At 42.0% G+C, this 26,611-nt stretch overlaps 1 protein-coding gene across 5 annotated transcripts in view; it reads right to left on the bottom strand.

The window, feature by feature from the left end:
• Nucleotides 1-26,611, bottom strand: part of Camkmt (calmodulin-lysine N-methyltransferase) — a 347,460-nt gene that overhangs the window by 179,215 nt on the left and 141,634 nt on the right. The window lies entirely within an intron of this gene.

The raw sequence follows: 26,611 nt of genomic DNA, 5'->3' as shown, positions 1-26,611 counted from the left end.
GACAGAGCGCTTGCCTGGCATGCACAAGGCCCTAGGGTCAACCCTCAGCACTTTGTAAAACTGAGAGTGATAGTGCACACCTGTCATCCCAGAGTTTGGTAAACACAGGCAAGAGGATGGAAAGTTCAAGATCACCCATGGCTACATAAAGAGTTAGAGGCCAGCCTGGGCTACATGAGCGTCTATCTCAAAGAAACAACAATAAGACATATACAGAAAGATGTGCACAAATTATAAACAAATATTATACAATTGTGCATAAGCAATTGAAACACCTGTAGATTTTGGTGCGTGTGTGTGTGTGTGTGTGTGTGTATGTATATCTATATATGTATGTATATATATATCAGAACCAATGTGCCACAGTTACCAAATAAATTCTGTTTAGTGTGAAAGGAAAAAAAACTACTGAATTTTGGAGTTATAATGAACTAACAAGTAGAAGTTTCTAGAGGGGTGAAAAATCAAACCCTAAATAGGAAAGTGATTTGGCTCAATTTACATGGCTGATTTACAAAGCAGTTACAGGAAAGGGGGATCAGTTTTCCTTCTCTTCAGAACTTTATTGACAAAACTCAGAAGCATCGATGACCCTAGGTGAAATATCATCACTTACCACTGGGGATGCATTTCCAAACACTGCGTCAATGGGAACCCACGATTACACTTTGCCCCGAGAAAACTACACTGGTTCTTACACATTGGAGAAAGTTCTTCCTAGATACAGTGCACAGATAGGTCATCTTGGGACTCAGTTTTCTGTGGTGTGGAATGGAAATAACGTGCAATTTCCAGGGCTGGTGTGAAGATTCAATGAAGGAACGTGCATACAAACCCTCAGGCAGAGCCTTGCTGTGATACTCCAGACTTTACTGGACTGATAATGATCTCTGTTCTTCCATGTAAATTAATGTACAGTGGCATGCATTTCCCACTAATCTTTCCAGGACTTTCCTTTAAAAAACATTCTTTGGTTTCGAGCCCAGTCAGAATATTTTGAAGAAAGCATGGTCTCGATGCTAATGGACTGGCTGGGTTCCAGAAACTTTTTGTTGGAAACTCTCTCTTGCCACTGAATGCTGAACACAGATCTCAGATGACCCTGATAAAACTACTCAAGAAGGCAAATTTGACATCTGTCTTTCTCATGCATAAAACTCCAGGGAGCTTCAAGGCCCACTGGTAATGCCCAATAGGACACAAAGGGCAACTCGCACAATTCCCTTCAGGACTTCCAACCTTTCCAATATTATGCACAAGCCATCTGCTGAGAGTCACCTGGACAATGGGAATTGACGTTCTTCAGGCTCAGGTTTCTGGAGCAAATGTGTGAATTTGATGAATGGGATCTATAGCGCATACCCACCCGTTGCGTGGAACCTTGCTAAGCCCTGTTTCCAGTGCTTTGTCTCAGCCATGCAAGGGACAAAATAAAGCTCTTTCAAATGTGGGTCTCTGCCACAATTAAATAAGACTACATAATCTTGTGGTTAGATTATTGCCTCTTTATCCTCATCCCCAAAGAACCACCTGGAATTATGTGGATAAATAAAATGGGTTTGGAATAATTTTACTAAATATAAAAAATGTTTTATAAGCTATTGGCTCTAAGGTCTTTAAAGCTGTTATATACATGATGCATATAATCCTACTAGGCAGATATTTGTGGATGGACAGCTTAAAATTTTTGCCTCCAGTAGCGTCCTTGTCTGTCTGTTAGTATACAGAAAGGATGTATAGACTACCTACATTTCCTTTGATAACTTGTACCAGTTCTCATTTTAATCTAGCGTGTGTGTCCCTCAATCAATGCAAAACATCATCAAATTAATCCAAAATTACATAACAAACGGAAAGAGGAAACAATAAAATTTGAATCACCCAGATAATCACCCTCAAGAATTCCTGAGGTTCAAAAGTCACTGGGTGGATTAGCAATAGTCATTTGGTAACTGCCTTTGCTCATATCTAACAGAGAAAACAATATGAAGAGCCTGTAATTTCCCATGGTCAATGTCTCCCCAAGAACTTAGTACTAGCTTTATGAGCGACATCCCATAAATAACTCCTCATCACCTTCACATAGGTATTTTACATGTAAACTTTACATGTAGCTTTACAAGGTTCTTGGGGTTGGTACTGGAGTCTGGTGTTTCTGTGACCCCCTGACCTTCCCACCCACCCCCATACTCCTTTGTTTCCTCTTCCTACCAGCTTTCTTCCTCTTTCCTACACACTGTCTAAAGTTACATCCAAGTCAGATCACAATGAATCACTTGTATTCTAAAAGTTCTAAAGATAATGAGAACAATATGCTAAGTGACAGAGAATAAACTTGCTTTTCATAAACACCATGACTTTTAATGCGATGGAACAGGCCTGAGATAAAAATGTAAGCCAGAGTTCAAGCATTATCTGTATTAGTCACCATCAAGAACAAAAAGAAGCTTCTCTGGTGAGGAGTGTGTCAGGTCCAAAGAGGAACCCAATTTCCCAACCTGGAGGGTTTCTGGTGGTTAGACAAAACACAGCATTCCTCTGGAACTCTGGAACTCTTGAAGCTTGTTCTAACCTTTTTTTGGGGGGGGGGGGGGGGGGTACGAGACAGGGTTTCTCTGTGACTTTGAAGGCTATCCTGGAACTGTCTCTGAAACCAGGCTAGCCTCCAACACACAGAGATCCGCCTGCCTCTGCCTAGACTGCTGGGATTAAAGGTGTGGGCCACCATAGCCCAGGAGTCATTTCCCTTGACACCTGCTGGCAGAAGAGACAAATGGCTACCTGTGGTGTGTATTAGCATACCAAAGCTCGTGTTGGCCTCCAGGCTCCTTTCAGTGAAGTACTTCTCACCTCCTCCCTACCCTAAACTCCCTCCAGTTCATAGACTTCCCTCCCTGCAGCCACTCATTCTCCTCATAACTCTGCTGTCTCTGCTGTCTTCTTGCAGGTTTGCTCTCTCTCCCTGCCCCCCCCCCTTTCTCTCTGCTCTGCTTCTCTTGTGGGCCATGTCCAGGCTGCTTGTTCTCTGCTCTAGACTCTTCCAGATGTCTCTGGCTGTCGTCTATCTCATATCTACAACTAAAAATCCTTCCCATAATTAACCATAATATGGAGCAATTGTGTTGGTTTATACTGAATGAAACATGCACTCATGGGTATAAAGATAAGAATTTAAGGATCAATTAAATATGGTGCCCATTTAGCAGAATAATGGCATTATGCACCCCCCCCCCCCAGGCCTATAATATAGCTAGTCCCAGAGTTTTGGTTCAATTAACAGTACCAGGCATGAGTTCTGTCATGTAGAGTAGTTTAAATCCAATAAAAAAAATATGTTGGTAACTCCCTTAACATCTGTGCCGCTATAGCACTAGTGATTATATCTTACCAGACCAGTCATTTCTGTAGTTTTCAGGGTTCACAGCTAGATAAGATTACTGAATACTTTTCTACCCCAGTAGCATGCATAGCACATCCTAGCCCAGTGAAAGCTAGACAGTATGGATAAAACGTCTAGGCCAGATTTCTCCATGTTCTATGATTCAAATATATATAGTATCCTCGGTAATAGGGTCATACCATCAAGTTGTAGATAGTAACCAAGAGTAATGACAATAGCCTGTAATGTTTGTGGAGGGTCTAAAGAACCTCACTGACCAACATCCCAATAAAAGTTAACCCATACCCAGCACTGGGCTTTTTTAATTTAACAGCATTGCCCCCCTTCCCACTACAGGATAATCCCAATTGGTCAGTAGAGAATAAGAGACTTTGGCAGACTCAGCACTAAATGGGACATCAGTACCACACCTCTCACCAAGTCCAAGGGTCATCGTGGAAAATGAGGCAGAACGGTTATGGAGCCAGAGGTGGTGGACACTGGCAGTGAAACAGCATTTGCTGAACACGACAGAGACGTTGCTCGCATCGGCTCACAGTGGCTGTGAGAACGTGCAAGAGTTCTGTGTAAGATGAAATCATAGAAAACCCAGCATGGGGGCTGGAGAGATGGCTCAGCCATTAAAGGCCAGGCTCACAACAAAAAAATAAGAGTTCGGTTCCCAGCACCCATAGCTATCTCTCCAGCCACAAAAACAAAACAAAGCAAAACAAAACAACACACCAGCATGGATGAGGAGGGGGCTCATGAGTCCCACTCCTAGTTGAGAAGTCATTGGCAACTGTGGAAAGGAGAGTAGGTTTTTCTTCAGGGATGTGGTCCCTGGTGAGGGGATCACTTTCAAAACACACTCAGGGCAAGAGGACAAGGGAGATGGAGAGGTAGCATCTAAAGCTAGGAGGGGAAAGTGATGGGAATGATACACATGTCCCTCAGAGGTTGGAGCCTTCTTGCCATGAGAAAAACTCTTCTCTTTCTGTAAGGCAAATTATGTTCACCACTCAATATACAATATCTGACTTTTTAGGATTATAAAACTATGGTCATAGTACCTGGGCAAAGAATTGCCCCAAGATGGGGGACTGGGATGGTTGAGTAATTAGTTACCAAAGAGAACCTAAAGAAGTAGGGAAGGTCTGTTTAGCTAGGGAAAACACCACTTCCATCTGAAGACGCCAATCACGTCTTGCTCAAGCAAACTGGAAATAACCTCCTGTAATAAGAAACTCTAAGAGCATCCAGAGGAGGTCGTAAGAGTAAAAACAGAAAAAGAGATCACGGTGGGCTTTTGTATGCTTGCTTGTTGTCTTCCAGTAAGGAACAGGAATGATTCAAATGTTTCTGTTGATAGACCACAAATTACCACAAATTCAGCACATACGTCAATCCCCACTTGAGTTCAAAGTTCAGTAGGTCAGAAGTCTGGCCTGGCCTGGCTAGAGCTCCACTTATGGAGTCACAAAGCTAATACTGAGATGGTGACAATCTGCTTTCATCTGGACAATCTGGAGTAAAACCTACAACCTATTTCCTACTTCCACCGTCACCCCTGCTGGCAGAATTCAGAGCCTGACAGCTGTGGGATAGGCCTGCATTGCCTCGCTGCCACCCCGGGCCATTTTTGGTTCCTAGAGACATCTCCATTGCTTGCTACAGAGGCGCCCTCCATCTTTAAGACAGCAGGTCCTTCACCTGCTTCTAAGCTCTGACCTACTCCATGTGTGATCTCTTACCAGGTTTAAAGAGTTCACAGCATTAGGTCAGGTTCACCCAGGGAATTTCCACCTCAAGCCAATCGATGTGGAGCCTTAGCTTCATGTGAAAAACCCTTCACAGAACCTGGGAGAAAGTATATATTCAGAAGCCTGGGTTGCCTTTTTGGATTTCTATCTACCATGCAGAAAACCTGTAACCTGGGCTTGTGTTCTCATGCACAGCCATGGCTTGTTACCTCGGAAGAGTGCTGGAGACTGGTTTAATGTCTTACTGATGACCTGGTTTATTATGCACAGAGAGGCTCCACACTGGACAATTGAATCTGTCCAATGACTTTGTCTCTTGTGTCCTCATTTTTTCCCTTCCTCCCTCCTTCTCTCCCTTCCTTCTTTCCTTTCCTCTCCTCCTCTCCTTCTTTTCTTCCCCTCCTTCCTTCTTTCCCCTTTCTTCTCTCCTTCCTTTCCTTTCCTCCCCTCCCTGCCTTCCTTCCTCCCTCCCTCCCACCCTTCCTTCCTCCCTCCCTTCCTCCCTCTACTTCTTGTTTCTGCACTAACATTTACCAGTATCCTCAGTATATTCTGATGGCCTTTTCCCCCCTGGGGTTAGATTGGTCCAGAGTTGCAGTTATCTGACTGTTAATCCTGAGTCTTTTCATTCGAAAATGATCGTTGTCTGTGGTACCTTCCTCCTGGGAGGTAATGGCCAGCCATTTACACACACACACACACACACACACACACACACACACACACACACACACACCTCACAGTTGTGCATTTCATTAACTACTTCTATTTAGACTACATTCCTCTAGAATAGCTCTTCAGTCTTTTAACCACTTTGCCCGGCCCCTGGCTCTGTTGAAATGTCTTCAAATGTGAGTGTGTCCACACATGTGCAAGTGAATGAATCAGAGCAGCTGACAGTGGGTGTCTTCCTCTACTGATCTTCACCTTATTTATTAAATTTTACACACATCTTTCACTGAATCTAAAGCTCACCAACTAGCCAGACAGGCTGACCAGCAAGCCCAGGGGGGGTCTTCCTGTCTCCACCTCCCCAGCACTGGTGTTGGAGATGCACACTGCTGTGTCCAACTTCCTATTTATGTGGTATTGGTAGCCCAAACTCAGGTCCCGTTTGCACAGTAAATACGTTATCAGCTGAGCCATCTCTCTAGCCCTGTGTTGAACTTGATATTTTTGGATGACCTTTCTTCTGTTAACCATGACTGAATTCAAGTTATGCCCTGTTGGCAGGTTTAGCAGAAGTGATGATGTCTTCATCAGTACATTGTATCAGGAGATTCATAATATTGGTTTGTTTTGTAATTGGTGATGTTGACTATGGTCAACTTGATGATGGCACTTTGGACACAGGGCCCAGAGGACCCCAGATGGATCATCCCTGCGGACTAGCTCGCATGGTACCAGAGGCACCATGCAAGCTTTCAAAGGAAGGCTCAACCAATAGTCCTACCCAGCTAAGACACGTATGAACCATAGCAATGACCAACATAGCATGACAATCATGAATTTGAAAGAGAGCAAGGGGCAGGGAGGTATGTGGAGAGTTTGGATTAAGCAAAGAGAAGGGGTAAATGATACAATTATAATCTCAAAAATTAAAAAAATGTATTTTTCAAAGAAGCCATTATTGTACTTATTGAAATTGTACTGAATTTGTAAATTAATTAGGGAGAACGGATATCACTATGACATGGAACCATTTTACCATAGATGGAAAAATATTTGCATTTGTCCTGCTCCACTCTGGAGGTTGCTAGGAGCATTGGATGAGCAAACAAATTCCTCTACAGGTTTTGCACATTTCTCATAAAGTTTATCTATATTCTTTCTCCTTTGTTACTACAGAAAGGTTTTTCTCTGTCATTATATCCTTGAACTGGTCATTTGAGTACTGCCAAACTCTGTATGTAATTTAATATCTTGCTACACAACTAAAGTTTTACTGTTTAACCATAATGTACTATAATGACAATGTACTGTAGATTTCAAATCTGTATTTTGAAACCAAGACTATTGCTTCAAAAAAGCTATGCAAAGTAGGCATATAAATGCAACCAGTTTAAACCAGTCTCTTGAGTGCAGAGATCATTGTAGCCACTCTTCTGCAGTTAAGGCGGTCCCTGATTTCTTTCAAACTATTTGGAGTTATTAATCAACTGCAGTGTGGTCATTATGAACATTAGTTTTTCATATAAGTCTGTTAAAATCAACTAGAAAGTCTAAAATAAAAATATCTGTGGCTAGGGAAGAGTGAGGAGAGGTTAATCAATACTATACTATAACTAAGTTATAACTTGAACAGCAGTCCTGGCGTGCAATTGAACAGCAGAATAATTATACATTATGGTAATGTATTATATGTTTCAAAAGCTGTAAGAATAAAGTTTAAATGTTTTCACCTTAAATGAGGAAGCAAGTACATTCAACCTGATTTAGATAGCATACAAAGGCTGGGGATTTAGCTCAGTGGATAGAGTTCTTGCCTACCAGACACAAGGCCCTGGGTTTAATTCCTAGCATCACTAAAAAGAAAAGTAAACAAATACACAAGGAAGAAAGGGAGTCAGAGACAGAGAGACTGAGACAGGGAGGGTTGGTGGGAGCTGGAGAGATGGCTCAGTGATTAGGAGCACATACTGCTGCTCTCCCAGGATCTGAGTGAGGCAGCTCACAACCGCCTATAACTACAAGCCCAGGGACATCTAACATGTCTAGCTTGCAAACACCAGGATTCACATGCGTATACCACCAACAGACATGCACATGTACATAAGGATTCCTAATCTTTTTGTTTGTTTGTTTTGGAGCCTGCCCTGAAATTCACTTGGTAGACCAGGCTAGCCTTGAACTCACAGAGATCCGCCTGCCTCTGCCTCCCAAGTGCTGGGATTAAAGGCGTGCGCCACCCACATCTGGCTAAGGATTCCTAATCTTAAAAAAGAAAAATATTGTGCAACATATGCGTGTAAAAAGACATCGTATGGGGCTGGAGAGATGGCTCAGAGTTTAGGAGCACTGACTGCTCTTCCAGAGGTCCTGAGTTCAATTCCCAGCAACCACATGGTGGCTTGTAGTCATCTATAATGAGATTTGGTGCTCTCTTTTGGTGCGCGGCATGCATGTAGGCAAAACACTGCATACATAATAAAGAAATCCTTAAAAGAAAAAAAGACACCATATGATGCCCTATGATTATACACAGCTTTATTTTTTAGGTAGTAGTTAAAAAAACTAAATTTAGTTTCAAAAACAACTAGAAAATCATGCTTATTGAACTAGTGCCATCCATAAGTACTACTAGGTATTTGTAAGTTATAGAGTAAAATAACAAAATAAAATGACAACAGAGACCCTCCTTCAAGTTGTTTCAAGTCCCACCCTCTACCCTCACACACTTATACACAAGCACACACAATCTAGACGAGCAATGAGAGCTTTTCATAAAAACTAAATACATCCGTTGCATATCAAGGTCAGAGACAGGAGCAAGAAGGTAGGAGGAAGTCTCTGGAAGACAGGGGATCAGTCATGAGGCCTGGAGATAGAGTTGGTGTTCAGATACACTAGGGAGACTGTAGTCTCTAGGGACATCTAGAGACATCAGGTAAGGACCAAGCAGACAGAATCAAATCATGGCTGCATCTGGTGGGCGGATAAGAGACAAAGAACCTTCAGTCAGTTGATGAGTCTGTGGACCTGCTTCCTGCATTCCCCAACCTCATTTAGCACTTCGAAACCAAGCCTTCTGTCCATAAGAGAGAAACCAGCTATCATTTAGTTAGTAAACTACTACTAGGGAGTAAATAAGAATGACATGTGTGACTTATCCATATGTATGCATACATGTATGTACGTAAGATGGATATCTCACTGTTGTCCAGGATGTTCCTACAACTCCTGGTCTCAAGCCATCCTCCTGCTTCAGCCTCTAGGTAACTGGGACTATAGGTAGGTGCACAGTACTGTGTCTGTCTTAAGATGTAGAAATTCTGTTTGCTTACAAGTGATTTTCTGAGAAATACTCAAAAACAATTGGGGAAAAGGTGAACTTTTGTTCATTTTTTTTACTGGAAGCAGTGGCTCATTTAATGGCTTTAAGAGCCTCTGCTCCCTCTAGTATAATAAGCCCTCTCATGTATGTGAAAGTGCAGATGAAGAGGCTGCAAAGACATTCTTCTGAATCAAAACAATGAATTAATGAAAAGGATGTGCTCTGATGGGTTATGCTTTTAGCTTTAGGAAAGAATCAAAGGCCTTTCAGGACCTGCACACATCCAGGAGGAAGGATGAGCTCTGGGTTTAAGGCCGTCAGAACTGAGGCTGAACCATAAGTACCAGTGGAGATGGGATGCTCAGTGTTGGTACCAGTAGAGATGTGAGGTCCATTGCAGGTACCAGTAGAGATACAAGGCTTAGCTTAGGTACCAGCAGAGATGTGAGGCTCATTGTAGGTACCAGTAGGGAGCAAGGCCCAGTGTAGGTACCAGAAGAGATGTAATGCTTGGCATAGGTACCAGTAGAGATGCTTATGCTATTATTTTCAATAGAATTGTTGTTTTCATTAATGTACTGTTGAAAAACTTTTTAAATATTTCTATTTATTATTATATTATTTTATGTGTATGGGTACTTTTGCCTGCATAAATGTCTGTACAGCATATGTGTGTGCATTGCCTGTGGAGTCCAGAAGAAGGTATATTGGAATTACAGATGGTCGTGAGCCCCCATGTGGATACTGGGACTACAACTGTGTCCTCTGCAAGACCAACAGGTGCCCCTAACTACTGATCCACCTCTCTAGTCTCAGCAGGGGAGAAACTTTTGGATGGCCTAACCCAATCCTGTTTTTCTTATAAGGCCTTTTGTTTTCGGTACATAAAATTTCAAGATACAGAACAATTTCAAGGCAGACTATAGGGTTGAGTCTTTCAACATAATTAAAAATATTTATACAACAGAGTTGGTTAAATGCAGGATCGTGTATGTCCCATGAGGTTATAGCTTCTGTTGCAAGAATTTAGAGTACTGCTTTAGTGTGGTGGTTTATCACATTAATTTTCCCTATTTGTTTTGAGTTTTTTGTTTGTTCGATTGATTGTTTGTTTGAGACAGGGTTTCTCTGTGTAACACTCCTGACTGTCCTGGAACTCACTCCGTAGACTAGGTGGGCTTTGAACTCAGAGATCTGAGTTCCACCTGCCTCTGAGTGCTGGGATTAAAGGCATCACCAACTGGTTAATTTCCATTATTTGTTGACTGATATTTAAAAATGAAAGCCCATGTGAAGTTGAGTTAGAATTCACAACATTGTCACCTTCTGTCCAGAAGATGATGTGTATCAGGCAAGGCAGGGATGGAGGGAACAGGAACGTCAAATGAGGTGTATGGTATCCCATGAGCTTCTGAGACAAAACCTGCCAGGCTGCTGATGGAATCAATCATTTGGAACCGATAAGATTGTGACAGAGCTAATGTTTTCAGTTTAATGGCCCCTCTAAAAAAGAGGGATATGAGAAAAAAATTTTAATTTTTGGTATTACATTAAATACATCCCATACTTATTCCTAAAAATGGTGGAAGAAATGATCTCATCAGCTGGTTTTAATGGTTTACCTGAATGTTTGGGCAGCTCAGCCATTAATGTCAAGGGTTATTTGTTCTGAGCTTGGCTCCCAGGTGCCTGTTTATACAACCCAAAGGGGGTTTCCAGCTGCTCGAGCCTCCTTTTTCTTTTTCTTTTTAAGCTGGTAGAGCCAATGCTTAAAGGACGAAATTCTAAATTGATTGAGTTACAAATGAATACAGTGTTAATTAAGTCAGGCCATTGTCTTTAAAGTGGAGTCAGTACATTGGAAGTCAGATTTCTCTTGCTGTTTAGTCAAACTGCCTAAGGCTGCGACTGCTTCCTTATTAGGTTACTGGCTATGGGGAGATGCCATTGTTCGCTGCTGTCGCCAGGCTTGCTGTTAAAAATCACAGCATGAGGCTTAAACCGCTGCAACCATTATCCAGTGCTAACGCGTCCCTAAAGGTCTGCTAATAGAAGCAGAGGAAAAATATCAATCTTTAATTTTAGAACAGCCAAGTAACCTGTAACACCTGTTCACTTTCCCTCATCAGCCCACTTAGAGCAAGGCTGCGGAGACCCTTTGATGGGCATGCTGTAAGCTCCCGGTACCAGTTGCCTGCTCCACAAAGGGAAATGTCAGCAAGGCTGCAGAAAAGAAAAAAAGAAAAAAAGAAAAAGAAGCATATTTCCCTTAACATTTTTATTTAAAGGGCAATCCATGCAATCCAAGATTGACTAGGTTCTGCACGACTCTTAAAAGGATAGGTGTGTGCTGGATGTGGTGGCACATGTCTTGGGAGGCAGAGGCAGGAGGATCTCTGTGAGTTCAAGACCGGCCTGGTCTACATAGGCGCTAAACCTGCGAGGACTGTGTAATAAGACTCATGATTTTGTTTTTGTTTTAAAGGACAGTTTTGTTTAATTTTCTGTGATTTGCTTTGTGGGTAAAAGGCAATCAATGAGGACATGCTGCAGCGGGCAGAGAGCGAATTTTCTATAGAAAGTAAAAACTCAAGTGTTCAATAACAACCAGCTTACATTTACCTAGCCACACATAATAAACAGAATTAGGACTTAGGGGCTACTGGCTTTCCCTCGCCAAGTATGCAAGTGTCCATCACAGTATGGGCAAAATTAAAAGACGGCTTCGCAGACTGGAGGAAAGAAACTGCGGGTGCAACCTTCCATTGGCAAGGTGAGTCCCCAGACATCGCCAGCAGTGCTAAACCAAGTACTGAATAGCTTCGCAAATACCACCTACTACTAAGAGCGGTGTCCAATTTGTAATCATTTTACAGCCTCAAAGGGTATTTGTCTCTTATTCATTCAAGCTAAAAAGGCAGTGGCTGTACTGAGCTTTATTAGATATTAGAAGCATCAAAATGAGTCATAGTAAATACATCTCTTGGAACTTGTTGTCTGTTATTGATTCCCCCATGTGAAACCTGTCTGCAGAGCTAGCTGGTGGACATACATAGTTTAGGGAGGTTGTGACTTGTCTAAAGGTCACAGGATAAGTGACAGAACAGGGATTGGAGGGAACCCAGAGTCCCACTCCTAGGCTAGGGCCATCGTTGTTCCCTGTATCAAGGAAGAGGAGCTTATGAAGGCACACTTTCAATTACAGGTTAATAAGATTGGAGTGACTAGATTTGATTCAAAAGTTAATGCAAATGGCGAAAATGCAGAAACAAGACATAATTACGGTGGCCTTCCAAGGAAGGTGCCAGTAAGATGACCGACTGCGTCTTTTCTACAGTTACCTTTTGTCTGTGACCTTCATCAGCTTCTGGCCACAACCTTCTGCATTAGGGTATGTGAAAAACCACAGCCTGTCAGCACACACACACACATACACACACACACACACACACACACACACACACACACACACACACACACACACGACCACTTTTACATCTAAGGTCTGGCATTTAGCCCTAAACTCTTCCCTAGCCCCAAGCTGCTGCTGTCCTTGTCCTAAGCTTTCCAAGCAGAAGCCTCTTCTTCAGTGGTCACCTGTGTGATGGGCCTCTCCTGAGGTCCACGCCAGAGCGTCGCAGCCTCATTCTGCCATGACTGTTTCCATCATCACACGTACTTGATCTCGTTCACGACTCAGAGAATCGATAAATCTCATCCCTAAAGAGTCCAGCAGGCCTTTGATTCCTGACCTGACATTCGCTAATGCTACCCCTGATGACCTGCCACTCCGGATCTGCTGCACTGCTCTCTGTGTTTGACAACACTCATAATATGAATCAATATTCAGCATTCAGTAAGTGAGCTGGGGAGTCATTCTGCTGCTGCAAAAGGCTGCATTGCCCCTGGGCAGCTGTCAGAACCGGGGAGTTATTAATAGCCCTCTCTCTTCACTTAGCATAGTCAGTAGGGGTCAGGCATGAAATGATTTAATCAGTTTATGATATCTGTGACAGAGAGCACTTAAAAATGTATCACAAAATTTAGGTAGACGTGTCCCTGGGCTGTTGTAATGTTTTTTGCACTTAATTTTCCCCTAACGCCTGTATGGCACAGTGCACACTGAGGACAGGCCCAACAACAAAGTGACATGTGTTGGTGTTACTTCTCCCCTCAGTGAAGTTGTCCTCTTTATGGATTTCCCCCTTAAACAAAAGGCCATAAACACCCAAGGATGAGTGAGGATGAATCCATGGGATTGGCCGGCCTGGCTCTGAAAAATGTGTCTGGCATTGAAGAGCCTAGGGTAGGTAGAGAGGGCTGTAACTGGTCAGGGGAGGCCCAAGCCAAGGTTGTCTCAAAGAAAATGAGGTTATCTTGGAATTCAGAGGGCATCATGCAGACACAAAAGCCATAGTCTCACTGGGTCGTTATTCCGCGGATGGAAACTCATTTGACAACAGTAAGAATAAAGGTGTTCTGGGCTGGTGGCTGGAGGCAGGGTGTCTTAGCAGGGACGGGTGAGGCTGTAAACTTAGGGTCCAAACAGAGCCTGTGAAGAAACAGTACATGAAAGATGAATCTAGAACATTAAAGGCTGTGACTGAAATCATTACAGGTTAACAATCAGCAAAAATGGAATAGGGTTCCTTTTGAGTCTAGGATTTGCCATCAGAAATAGTCAGGGTCATATCCCATCCTTGTACTGAAGTGTCCTCCTTTGACATAATCCTCATTTCCCAGGTTTATTATGGGAATTAAATAAGAGCTTTGATGTCAGATCCGTCGCGTGGGAGATGCTCACATGACATGACATGACATGCGTGTGTGTCTCTCTCTATCTCTGAGGGCCTCAAACTGCTGGATTATAATGCAGAAGAGAAGGTAATTCGGAACTAAAGTTTGGGCAGAAGGTGACCATTGCAGCAGCATCCTTCCTTCCTATTCTGTGTTACCATCCCTGCTACAGGCTGCAAGCTGACCACTGAAACACACAGCGGGAATTGTGTGTTGTGATGGGAAACAGCAAGAAGCCTTAGAGGAGAGCTTCTTGAGGAAAGCAGAAGGAAGGCAAACACATGGAACATGCTGATTAGAGATTTGTGGTTCTAACATGTATTAATGTTTGCCGTGAAATGGCCTTAGTTCTTCAACTCAGCTGGTATTTACTTAGGAAATCCCTTTATTCAACACTTACCTATTTAACATCTGTACTAGTTACTTTTGTATTGCTGTGATAAAACACCATGACCAGAGAAACTCAAGGAAGAAAGAGTTTATTTGAATTTATAGTTCCAGATCATTAGAGCCCATGAGGATGGAGCAAAGGCATTGGCAATAGGAACAGGAAGGAGAAGGCTCAGGTCTTCCATCAAAAACACAGAGCAGAGAGAATGAGCTCAAAAAAGTATGACTCTCAACCATCAGAGCCTGTCTCCAGTAACATACCTCCTGCAACAAAACCAGACCTCCTTAGCCTCCCCAAATGGTGCCATGAACTGGGGACCAAGTACAAATTCCTGAGACTATGAAGGACATCCTCACTATATTGTTTCTGTATATTGGCAGAGTTTACAGGGACAGTCAACTCCAGGTACCCCTTTGATACTTGAGTATGATAGAGTAAAGACAAAGATATGTGCTCTCTCTCTCTCTCTCTCTCTCTCTCTCTCTCTCTCTCTCTCTCTCTGTCGGTCTCTCCTGTTAACGTAGAGCTTTAGACCCATTTCTCTGTAAATGCTTTGGTTCCTTGTACCTGTGCTTCTTCAACTGAATCATCACAACTTCCCTGATTCTAAATTTTTAAAAATTAACCAACTCCATTTTAAATTATTTTATCTATCTATCTATCTATCTATCTATCTATCTATCTATCTATCTATTTGTTGTGTTGTCAAGAATGAAGCTCAGAGTCTCTCCAAGTTAGACAAGCTCTGTGAGGTCTTGAGTACTTCATAAAATTTGACAGCTTTGGTTGGTTGGTTGGTTGGCTTATGATTTCACCTTTTTTTTATTTATATTTTGAATTAATAACTAAACCTTTTTCTCCCCCCTTCACTTTCCTGTAAATTGGAAGCTAAATCATCTTTCCAAGTTGATTCTGTTAACGTTAAAAAAAATGCTATTCCTCTTTAAGCACATATTCTGGATTCATGTGTGGGGTAGGGGCAGAGCAGAGCATTTCTAGCAAGATATAAAATTGAGGACGTTCTCTGACCCTTGTCTTCTCTCTGCCAAGTGAACTTAGCATGGTGGAGCTGCCCGAGACATAGTCTCTCCTTGACAAGGGCTTCGAGAGAGCCAGCTTGCTACAATCCGATGCACCAGCCTTCCCAGACTTGGTAATAATGATGATCTCTTAGGCACTTGTATATTTTAACTGTGATCAACAAACACCTTTTTAGTTTTCTCTTTAAGCTAAAAATATTCCATGTTTATTTATGTGCATGTGCCTGCATATCTGTATGTGCACCAGCTGTGTGCAGGTACCTGCAGAGGACACAGGAGGGTGTTGGATCTCCTGCAAGTAGAGTTGTGAGTCATTTGACGTGTGCCGCGAACTAAATCCAGGTCCTCTGAAGAGCAGCAAGTACCCTTCGCTGCTGAGTCATTTCTCCAGCCATCGCTACATCGGTTTTAATCAATGATGGTTTTAATGAGTTTCATATATGCACATCATTATATTTTTTACTTCTATCACCTACCCTACCCCCTCTTTCCTCAATAGTTAGCCCTTATGATTTCATATTTCACACACACACACACTTATCACACACACACACCCCTAGATTCATTTATCCTCGTTTGTTCCTCATCCCTTCCTTTAGACCCTTTCCCCTTCTCACAATGTCTTATCACTTTCATATCATATAAGTGTACACGAATACAAACCTGTTTTAAATCTAGATTTCTCATATGCTGAGAAATGATAGGTATTTATCATTCTAAGTTTAACTTCTTTCACTTAACATGATAACCTCCAGTTCTATCGAGCTTCCTGCCAATGACATAATTTATTTTATTTTTACAGTAGCATAAAACTCCATTATGCATATACACCAAATTTTCTGTATCCATTCATCTGGTAGAGGACATCCAAGTTTATTCCATTCCTTGGCTCTTATGGTTAACGTGGCAATAAACACGGATGTTCAAACATTTCTGTGGTATGCTGACATAGATTCTTTTATGCAGATACTTGGAATGTATTTAGTTATATTTTAACTTGTCTGAGGAATCTCTGTCTATCCTCATTTTTATAGTGACTGAATGGGTTTACATTCCTATCTGCACTGGGAATGTAAACATCTTTGCCAGAAGTTCATCAAAACATCTTATTACTCAAGGATGTTGACACTTAAAAAATCAAACAGTCCATCTCCACACAAGTAGTATTTTGAAATGACTAATTAATTAATCAAAATGTTGTTGAAATGACATTAGATAAGCAGAGAGTTCTAGTCAGAAGGTTCATGAACACACGGCTCACTGTCCACAGGCCTGTAGGACAGCTCTATAAGGAACAGAAATAATTACGATCTACATACAGGACATTTAACTTGGTTGGACAGTTCCTAAAAGTGCCTTTTCCTCTTGTCTTGGCTTCCTTTCCAGTTGCAAGGCAAAAATCCCCTGACAAAAGCAACCTTGGGGAGAAAGGGTTTGCTTGGCTGATAGTTCCTGGTCACAGCCCATCATGGCAGGAAGTCACAGCTGGTCACAGCACAGAGCATAAGCAGTGCTATCTCAGCTCAGCACACTCTCCTTTGCATTCGAGCGAGGGCCAAGCCCATTTAATGGTACCACCCACCCACGATCAGGATGGGTCATCCCACCTCACAAATAGCCTGCAGCCAACCTAATCCAGTCATTGAGACCCCCTTCCTGGGTGAGTCCGCACTGTGTCCAGTTTTTTTGTTTTTAATTTCTGATGTTTAAATTCCTCTAGAAGATAACTTAGAACTACCCCATGGCAAGTGACAAGGTAAATCAATTTGGGTGTTATGATTGTTTATACAAAAAGAACCCACATGTAACATAGGAAATATAAAGGTAGATAGCACCATGAAACTCCAAGGCTTCTCAAGATTGTTATAACATAGGATATCTGAAAAAAGAGATTTGGTGTGTCACAAAAAATAAATAAATAAAAGACCCAGAGACCAATATTGGGGTTCAAGCTTCAAGCTGAAGATCAGAGAAGCAAATCAGCCAAGCCAGTAGATCTCATCTCTACCCAGCTGAAATGGCCAGCCTGCCTCTACGAAACCTCAGAGGCAAAAGGCTCTGAATTCCTGTCTCCTCCTGCCTTTAATTCCTTTCTCTGCCCAGCCATACCCTCCTGTCTCCACCTCCCTAGTGCTGAGATTAAAGGCGTGTTATCCCAAGTGCTGAGATCACCTTTTGTAAGCTGTTTCTTTTAGGACTGGATCAATTTTGTATAGTCAGTATGGCCTTGAACTAACAGAGATCTGTCTACCTCTTAATCCTGAGTCCTGGGATTAAAGATGTGTACCACCACCTCCTAGCTTCTATAACTAACTAGTATGGCTGCTTTGCTATTTTGACCTCCAATGGTTTTAATGAATCACCAACAATACATCACCACAATTTGGCTTTTTCCCTAAAGGGTTACAGAATGTTACTATTTCGTTTTACATGGACTCGAGATGAGGGGAAAGCCCTGTGGAGGGAGGGATAGAGCACCAGAACCAAAACATTGGTTGACATGAGCCACGAGGCTACCGGCTCCGAGAAAGCTCCAAACACAACGTCAGCCATCTTTCTCACTCAAATGACCTTTCCCCGAGTCCACGTCAGATCAGCACTGGTAGCTGTGGGCAGCCAGCCAGGACATTTGAAGACCCTGTGAACAGCTGGATTGCACAAAGAGACCTTTTACAGCCGAGTGTGCAGCCTCAAATTAGTTCATGGCACATTAAACGGGGCTATTATAAAAAAAGGAAAACCACATAAAACACTGTGTAAGTAGAGACATCCATCTCTATCTCTATAGTATATTTCTGTTCAGAACTCCCCATGGCCCTAATGTATTGGAACTAAATAGCTAAAGGAGATGTTAAAAATTGGACTTAATTCTTAACTGTATAGACAAAGAGGGACAAAAATTATTAAAATTCCTTGAAATGATTTTCAGAAGAACAGCCCTGTTCTAAGAGTAACTCTAGAGAGAAAAGAATTTTCATCAGATACTTTTTTGTGATGAGAAAATGAGATTTTATAGGACATATGCTTAAAATCAGTCTCCTTCATACTAATAAACTAATATAACTTGGTTCCTTGTAGGTTCATGTGCAGAGTGAAGAAGAGCCTTGTCATCGTTTCCTGGGCTGATGCTGCCACACTAACACCACCAAACTAAAACTAACTTGCATTTTATTCATTTATTGTGCGTGCGCGCACGTGCGTGCGTGCGTGCGTGCGTGTGTGTGTGTGTGTGTGTGTGTGTGTCTTAAATGCACACGTGTGGAGGACAGCGCACTGCTCTCAGGAAGGAGTCAGGTCTTTCATTCCACTGCATGGGTGCTAGCTAGTTCTCAGCCTTGCCAGCACGTGCCCCCCTCAGTCAAGCCTTCTCACCAATCCAATGATAATTATTAAAAAGAACCTTTGAGAAATGGAAACACTATTAGAGGTTAATAAATAATGGACATATTTAATACTTTTCACTCATTAAAACAATACTAATTTTAAAGATGCAACTTTAATAATTTCTTAAAATGTATTAGATTTTTTTTGTTTTGTTTTGCTTTCCTTTTTCCTAATATCTAAGACAGGAGCCTAGAAGAGACATGCCCACCATGACCAAAAAAAAAAAAAAAGACCATTATGCCATTCGTCATGTGCTCTGCTTTAGCAATAAGGGTACTGTATGTGGTTTGTCCCTTTAAGAACCTTAAAATCTGTACCTAGCTGGGGAAAGCACGTGACCACATGCGGACAAGGTACAGAGCTGTCGGAATCGCTCACATCAACACATCAGCTGTGATTTTTTTTCAGAAAAGATGCCAACAACATAGCTAATCTTTGCGGTTAAACAATGCTTTTAGATGTGCTTAAAGGGCTAAAAGGAGTATCTAAAAATTATTTCAAATGCTGAGGCCATTAGTAGACTAACATTTGTCAACAATATAATTAAATATTTCTAAGTCGTCTCAAAGTCACCTAGTGGTAGATTTTTTTGTTTTGTTTTGTTTTGTTTTCAAAGCATCGTGCTTGTTACTGATATGCTATCTAACAGATAATACGTTCTGGATTTTTCTTTGTTTATTAACAAGCCCTTGTAATTAACTTGCTTTTAAATCATAAGTATGATACTATTTTAATTTCCCTCACACTCTCTACCCTATCATTTGAAATCACATTAAGCTGACTCGGAGAAGGCCACCTGGTGTAGTACTATGACATTGAAGGGAGCCGCTGTGGTGTGCAGGGAATACTGACAGTCCTCCATGCTAAAATCCTTTTCTCCAACTGATGACAGAACGAGGGGAAATTAATTTTTGCTATTCATAAATAGCTGACAGGTTTAATGTAAATGTTTTGAAAAAGGCCTCAGCCTATGCTGCACATACATTACACATGCCGCACTCCGCTGGAATCTCGCGTGTGAAGCCCATTTCTAGATGGCTACAGTTCCAAGAGTTGAAATTTCTCAATTCACCATACACATGTAAATATCAACAGAAGTCCCCAAGGAGACCTTTCAGTCACTGGGGGGAGATCACCAGTTTGGCACTTAGGATGAATGTCGTGGATAAGAAAACCATGAAAACGCTGTTAACCCTGACCAGTCGCCAGTCGGCCGCCTCCCGTGGTCAGACCTGAAGAGTTTAGCCCAAGGAGGCTGTGTGTGCACTGGCTGGGAGACTGCTGCAGGGTGGCCACCCCCTTGGCTCCTGCGTACAAATAACCGGGGCTCCTTTCAAAGCTGAGCATGGATTCATCCTTCGCATCCTAGCAGCGTTCACTGTCTCAGAAATGCACGTGAGCGTATTTGTCATGGTGAACATGGGCAAATAAAGCCCCTGCAATAGATACATTAATAAAGCAAGGGGAGGTTCTCATTTAAATCAGTTCTATCAGGAAACCATTTGTTACAGAGTCACCATGAACTGATTCAACTCTTAAATTTGTATTCATTTTTCAAGTATGAGTATTAATGAGGTAATTCATCTAACGGATTGAAACATTGAATATGGACTGAAAACTCTTTGGGTTTGTAATGATACTAAAATACACAAACCAACAAAACCTAAGTCATCTCTGAAGCGTTTATTTAATTATTTTTTTTTAAAAAAGGTTATTTATTATGAATTCAGTGTTCTGTCTACATGTCTGCCTACACACCAGAAGGTCTCATTGTAGATGGTTGTGATCCACCACGTGGTTGCTGGGAATTGAACTCAGTATTTCTGAAAGAGCAGTCAGTGCTCTTAATCTCTGATCCATCTCCCCAGCCCCTATCTAACTATTCTTTATTAATAAAAACTCAGGAGTCTGATAATAGAGTAGGCCAAGAAAGTTTCCCATAGATAGTTTGGTAGGTAAGATGCTTGCCTTGGGCCTGGAGTTCAATTCCCTACATAAAAGTCAGAAGTGGTGGCTCCCACTTGAAATTTCAGCTCTGGGGAGGGAGTTAGAGACAAGCAGATTCCTGGGGCTCATTGATCAGTCAGCCTAGCCAGGGTACCCTGGGCCCAGTAGAGATTCTGTCTCAAACAATAAGGCAGATGGTTCCTGGGGAACAACACCCAAGGTTGACCTCCACATATATATACCCACATACATGCACGTGCATCCTCACAGATACGTAAATACACAAAGGTGAAAGAGACAAGTAGAAAACAAGACAGGGAAGCCACTGGTTTAAAGGGAAGGCAACTTAGGCACTCGGGGGATGACTCAGAGGTTAAAGCCCTTGCAAGAGTGCAGACCCCCAGATCCCACATAAGCCACATAAGAGGATCAGTAGGCCTGTAATCTCAACCGTGTGAGGCAGAGAAAGGACCCCGAGCAAGCAGGCTAACTAGTCTAGCAGGAATTGGCAAGCTCTAGGCTCAGCAAGAGATCCTGACATTATAAACAAAGTGGAGACTAATTGGGAAGACACCCGATTATATCAACATGCATGCATAAACACCCACATGCACATACATGCACTCCTACACATGTGAACACACATGCATGCACAACACACACATCAAATACCCTCACAAAAGCATGGAAGTACACAGTACATTTTTTTGTATCTCTCTACACAAACTGAGAGCTTTATCGCAACCCAAATTCCTTCTTTATGATATGTCTTCCTCAAAAGGGTACATGAGTGCAAAAAAAATATGGATATGGTTCAGATATGATCCAAACTGGCAGGGTTTTTTGTTGTTGTTTTGGTTTTTATTTTATTTTATTTTTTTATAAGACATGAGAATTTGAATAGGGAGCAGATAGTTAAAAGTATTATGGAATTATTGGCAACTTTCTTTTCTTTTCCTTTCTTTTCTTTTTTTTTCCAAGACAGGGTTTCTCTGTGTAGCTTTGGAGGCTGTCCTGGAACTCTCTCTGTAGACGAGGCCAGCTTTGAACTCACAGAAATCTGCCTGCCTCTGCCTCCTGAGTGCTGGCATTAAAGGCATGTGCTACCAGCGCCCAGCTACATTGGCAACTTCCAAGGCATGATAATGGTGTTATATTAATTAGGTTTTCTCTTTTAGGGCATGCATTTCAAAATACTGAAATTGTTAACAGATGAGGAGATGGGATGGCTCCCACTCATTTTGAAATAATTCAGTCAGTGGGAGAATAGCAATGGAGTGGTGTGATAAAGTCTCGCTAATTGTTAATAAGTGGAAGGAGCTCAATTTAACTCATAGTCTTCTCACTAGCCTTGACCCATGCTTTCTTGTCCAATGGGTCAACGCTGTTGAGAAGACGATGAGTTATCCGTAGCGCCTTCCCAAGCAGTTGTTAGCACCAGAAGACTGTAAGTCCCTTTCCACATAACTTCCTGTAATTCTACAATTTTGGAAGGAGTTCGACAGAATGAATAAATAAAGCACAATTTTCAGGACAGGATGAGACAGCAACGATGGTCACACATCCTTTATACAAATGTCGAAATTCACAGGACAGACAACATGAGGGTGAGCCCGGGGTAAGCTACGGACTGGGGATGATAATGTGTCGACAGGGTTATGAGTTTAGTAAATGAGACGAGCACTGAAGCCTGGCGGCGATGGGAGGGAGGTGAGCACCTACCTCATGGAGCAGGACAATCAGGAGCGTTGTGCATCGCACTCAGTTTTGCTAGGAACCTAAAACTAGTCTTTAAAAAAAGTCATTAAGAAAACCTCTAAGGCGCTGTGCTGACTTCCAACTCCAAGATGCCCTGAACTTCTGCTTCTCGATGCTCTGATTATCTCTGTGCATAATCTTCAAATATTTTAGGACATAAAGATTTGGCGCTGATTGCCCTGGGGCTGAGGATTGGAGGGGAATGGGCAGGGTAAAACAGGTATGGGGCTGCTTCTTGAGCGATAAAATGTTCCAAAATTGCTTCTAAAACTGCTCTGAAATGGGCTGTGCCACCCTATGAACATATGGAGAACCTCTGAATTCTACACTCTGAGGAGATGGATTATACCTTAACAACACTAGAAAAGAAGATGTGGGTGCATTCGACGTGATCCATTTTTGCATCGGCTTAACTGGGTTAAGGGATGCCCAGGCAGCTGGGTGAGATTTTATTTTGAGGTATGTCTGTGAGGCTGTTTCCAGAAGAGATCAGCATTTGAACTGGGGGATCAAGGAAGAAGGTGGCTGTCACATGTGTGGATGGACATCACCCTATCCCTCCTGAACAACAACAATGACCATGCAGAAGGGGAACAGCTGCCCATGCTCTGTGCTGGGACACCCCTCTTCTCTTTCTCCCAACATCACAGCTCCTAGTTTTCAGGCCTTCATATTCAACTGGGACTTAGAAAACTGTCCCCCAGATCTGGGGCCTAAGAGGTGAGACTGAAACTAAGCTACTAGATTTCCTCAGCCTCTAGTTCATAGACAGCAGATTAAAACTGCATTAACCAATCACTCATAACAAATCTTCCTAGCCATATATCTATATTAATATTATATTATATAGAAATATATATATATGACAGAAAGAAGGTAGATAGATGATAGAACAAAGATAGAAGATAGAGAGATAGATGACAGAAAGAAGATGGATGGATGGATGGATGGATGGATATCCCATTACTTCTGGCTCTCTGCAGAACCCAAATTAATACTATATATATATATTTAAAATATATAAAATACAAATATATATATATGCAAAAAATAGAATACTACCTGTGAGTTGATTTGGCATTATACCTTTTCAAAAGCAGTAGTTACTAAAGAGATTTAAGAATATATGCATTCATATTTAATGAACTGAGTCAAAATCTCACCCTGAAGTACTGGGGCAAGCCATACCATTTCAAACAACAGACATGGAGGTCTGAAAGAGCCAGGCTTGAACTTGAACTTTGCTCACCTCAGACAAATGAATTATCCTTTCTGAACATTAGTTTCTCATCTAAAAAATGACTAAAATTACTCTCACCTAATTAGATGACAATGACTTCATGACATAGGCTGAGTGAAAGCACCTTGTCCTCAAAAACTGGGAACAATTAGAATTTCTTCCATGAATGTATGTAGCAATCTTTCCGGAAGGCAGGAGAGAATTATTCTGTTTATTTGGGAGACTTCTCTAATGATTGCAATTAGATTTCCATCATCAGAAATCTAAATACGGACAGTTTTAAAACAATAATCTTTTGGGCCATCTAACCTGAAACATTTGTATAAATGTCTGAGAATGCTCCCAACATTACTAGTATTTCTATATTAAAGTATGCTAAATATCTTAATCTCACTTATACTCACATAAAGTAAAAGGGTTTAAATGAATATTTAATAAGGATAATACAAAGGGACTCTTAATAAGCTAAATTGGATATTTTATTATGATACTTTGTACTCATGCAGAGGCTCCAGAACTGCTTAAATTAAAAATATCTCGGGAAACATAATGTCTATTGTTTAAAAGACAGGTGTGAGAAAATCACTCACTCGTTGAACCATACCAGACATGCTGGGTTCCGAGCACTGTGTTGGCCTTGTGGACTGCTGATGACTAGGACACCGTCCTTGCCAATCAGGAGTCCCAGTCTGCTGTAACACATGGGTAAGAAGGTCAACAATTCCAGCAAGATGAGAAAAGGACTAACTAATGGGGATATACGTGGTTTTCTTGGAGTACAAAGTAAAGCAGTTCCAGCTGCAAAGATGAAGAATTCTTTTGTTCTACGGAAAGTCAATGACAGAAGAGCAGAATGCCCAAGCCCTGGTGTCTAGCTCGTTTCTTTCAACACACTCATTCACACACACACACACACACACACACACACACACACACACACACACACACACACACACACGGTAGGCCAAAGCCCCTTTGAGTTTCCAACATTACAAAGAAGGTAGACTAGGGCACGAGGTAGGAGTTCATGAGAGTACATACCAGAAAAACCCAAGACTTCAAGTTTGTATTAATATTTTAAACTACTGTAAACATCTGTGTGCGAATTTGAAGCCAGCTGTTGCGTAGATAAGAAGGACCATTTTAGAATTCCTCTTAAATTTTATTACGACAATCTGCTTTATGCAGTGCCTTCCCTGGTCCTCTCTGACTTTTTTTTCAGAAGTGCTGCCCTATCACATGGATGGGCAGTTCCAAGTTTCAAATATCAAGCACAGAACACATCACCATCCTGGTCCACGAGACCCTAGTACACGCCTTGTGCCACACACCATTATGGCCTCGAGCAACACGAAGCAAGAAGAGCATATCCTTCAGAGACAAAAACAACTCTTCCTGAGGTTCCATTTCACTGTCTCCCTCGTGTAGCACCAATGGCACAAAACTGACTCAAGGGAGCCCAAGAAAGTAATACTGTCCTTTCATGTTTTTCTAAACCCAGGAATGCAGGTTCCGCCAGCCAGCACACCTCCCTCACTGCATGGCACCCTCCAAGCAACCGCTGTTGACAGCACACAACATCTTATCTGAAGGGAACCCTTTCCTCCTCTCAGTGGCGCTGCTGTCCTTGGGGAACTCAGGAGGTCACGTGGATGAAAATGCTATCATACTCACCCCAGCTTTTGATTTGATTTATCTTCTTTATTATATGCTTGTCATCCTTAAATATTCCTTCAGCCTGAGTTATATCCTGCATTTTGTATTTTTAGAACTAACTGCAACCAGAAAGGCAAGAACAAAATGTAGATGCCAAGGGATACCCGTTACTTGATGAAGAAGACGACAGAGAAAGGCTAGAGGCAGAGAAGGGGGAAAGGAAGCAGAAAGAGAATTAAATGAGAAGAAAAAGAGCAAGATAAGAGTAAGACCATGAGAAAAATAGAAAACACTAATACACCTTTGGACATGAGTGTTCTCATCCCTAATAAAATATCCCCAAACCTTCAGACTGATCTTGGAAGGAGAAATTCCTGAATCTAGGAGGGAAGGATAGGGAGAAAAGTTAGTAGGCCACGAAGACAGTTTGAACTACTCTTAACTTCGGTCACCCCTGTGGTGGCTTTAAAACACCCCCCAAAATATTTGACACTTTTTCAGTCAAGACATGGATCCTGAATCCCCTCCCTTGAATCTCAAAAACGTTGGGTTCTGAGGCCCAGTGAGAAAAGGTCAGGCAGCCTGTGTCTGATCCCTTGCTCTCCAGGTGCATCTTGGTACTCTCCCAATCATAATCTGGAAGTCTTATGATATAATTCCAAAACACACAGAGGGGCAGAGCCAGGATAGAAAGATAGAGAAAACTGTGGGGACATGGGACCAGAGAGGGGCCTCCCCCAAAATCCTGATTGAGGCCTCTTACCAGTTGAGGAGCAAAAAATTCTGCCCAACTGACATCTGTCGTGAAGAGACACGACACAAAAATCAGTGTTCTTCATCTATAAACAGTTTATGTCAAAGTCACAGTGAACCAGGGTTAAGGCCTGTATATTACAGGGACCTTGGGTAGAGCCACATTCCCTTTTCCAGACATCCCCCGCCCCAGAATCTCAACTCTTACCTTTGTTTATAGAAAAGATAGCCCAGCTTCCTGTAAACACTCCCCCACGAGCCTCACTTTTACCTTATTAGTTGTAATGCTGTCAGATGCCCTCTCAGCAACCAGCTGAGGACCTTTTGAAGTTTCTTAGCAATCCTTTGAAGATTGCAGTCCACACTCCACCAACAGCCTGTATGTGACTATTCTAGGAAACAATGTGCTCCTTTGAGGAGCCTGTACCCACACTCGAGTATACTTCACTTTCTACAGCTCTTCTTTGAGAAGCCCAGATCTACACTTGACCTTGTCTTATCTTTGCTTC

The sequence above is a fragment of the Mesocricetus auratus genome, unplaced genomic scaffold (assembly GCF_017639785.1).
Source record: "Mesocricetus auratus isolate SY011 unplaced genomic scaffold, BCM_Maur_2.0 Super-Scaffold_100676, whole genome shotgun sequence".
Classification (NCBI taxonomy): domain Eukaryota; kingdom Metazoa; phylum Chordata; class Mammalia; order Rodentia; family Cricetidae; genus Mesocricetus; species Mesocricetus auratus.
The sequence above is the reverse complement of the archived record's forward strand: the minus strand, read 5'-3'. Positions and strand labels throughout refer to the sequence as shown.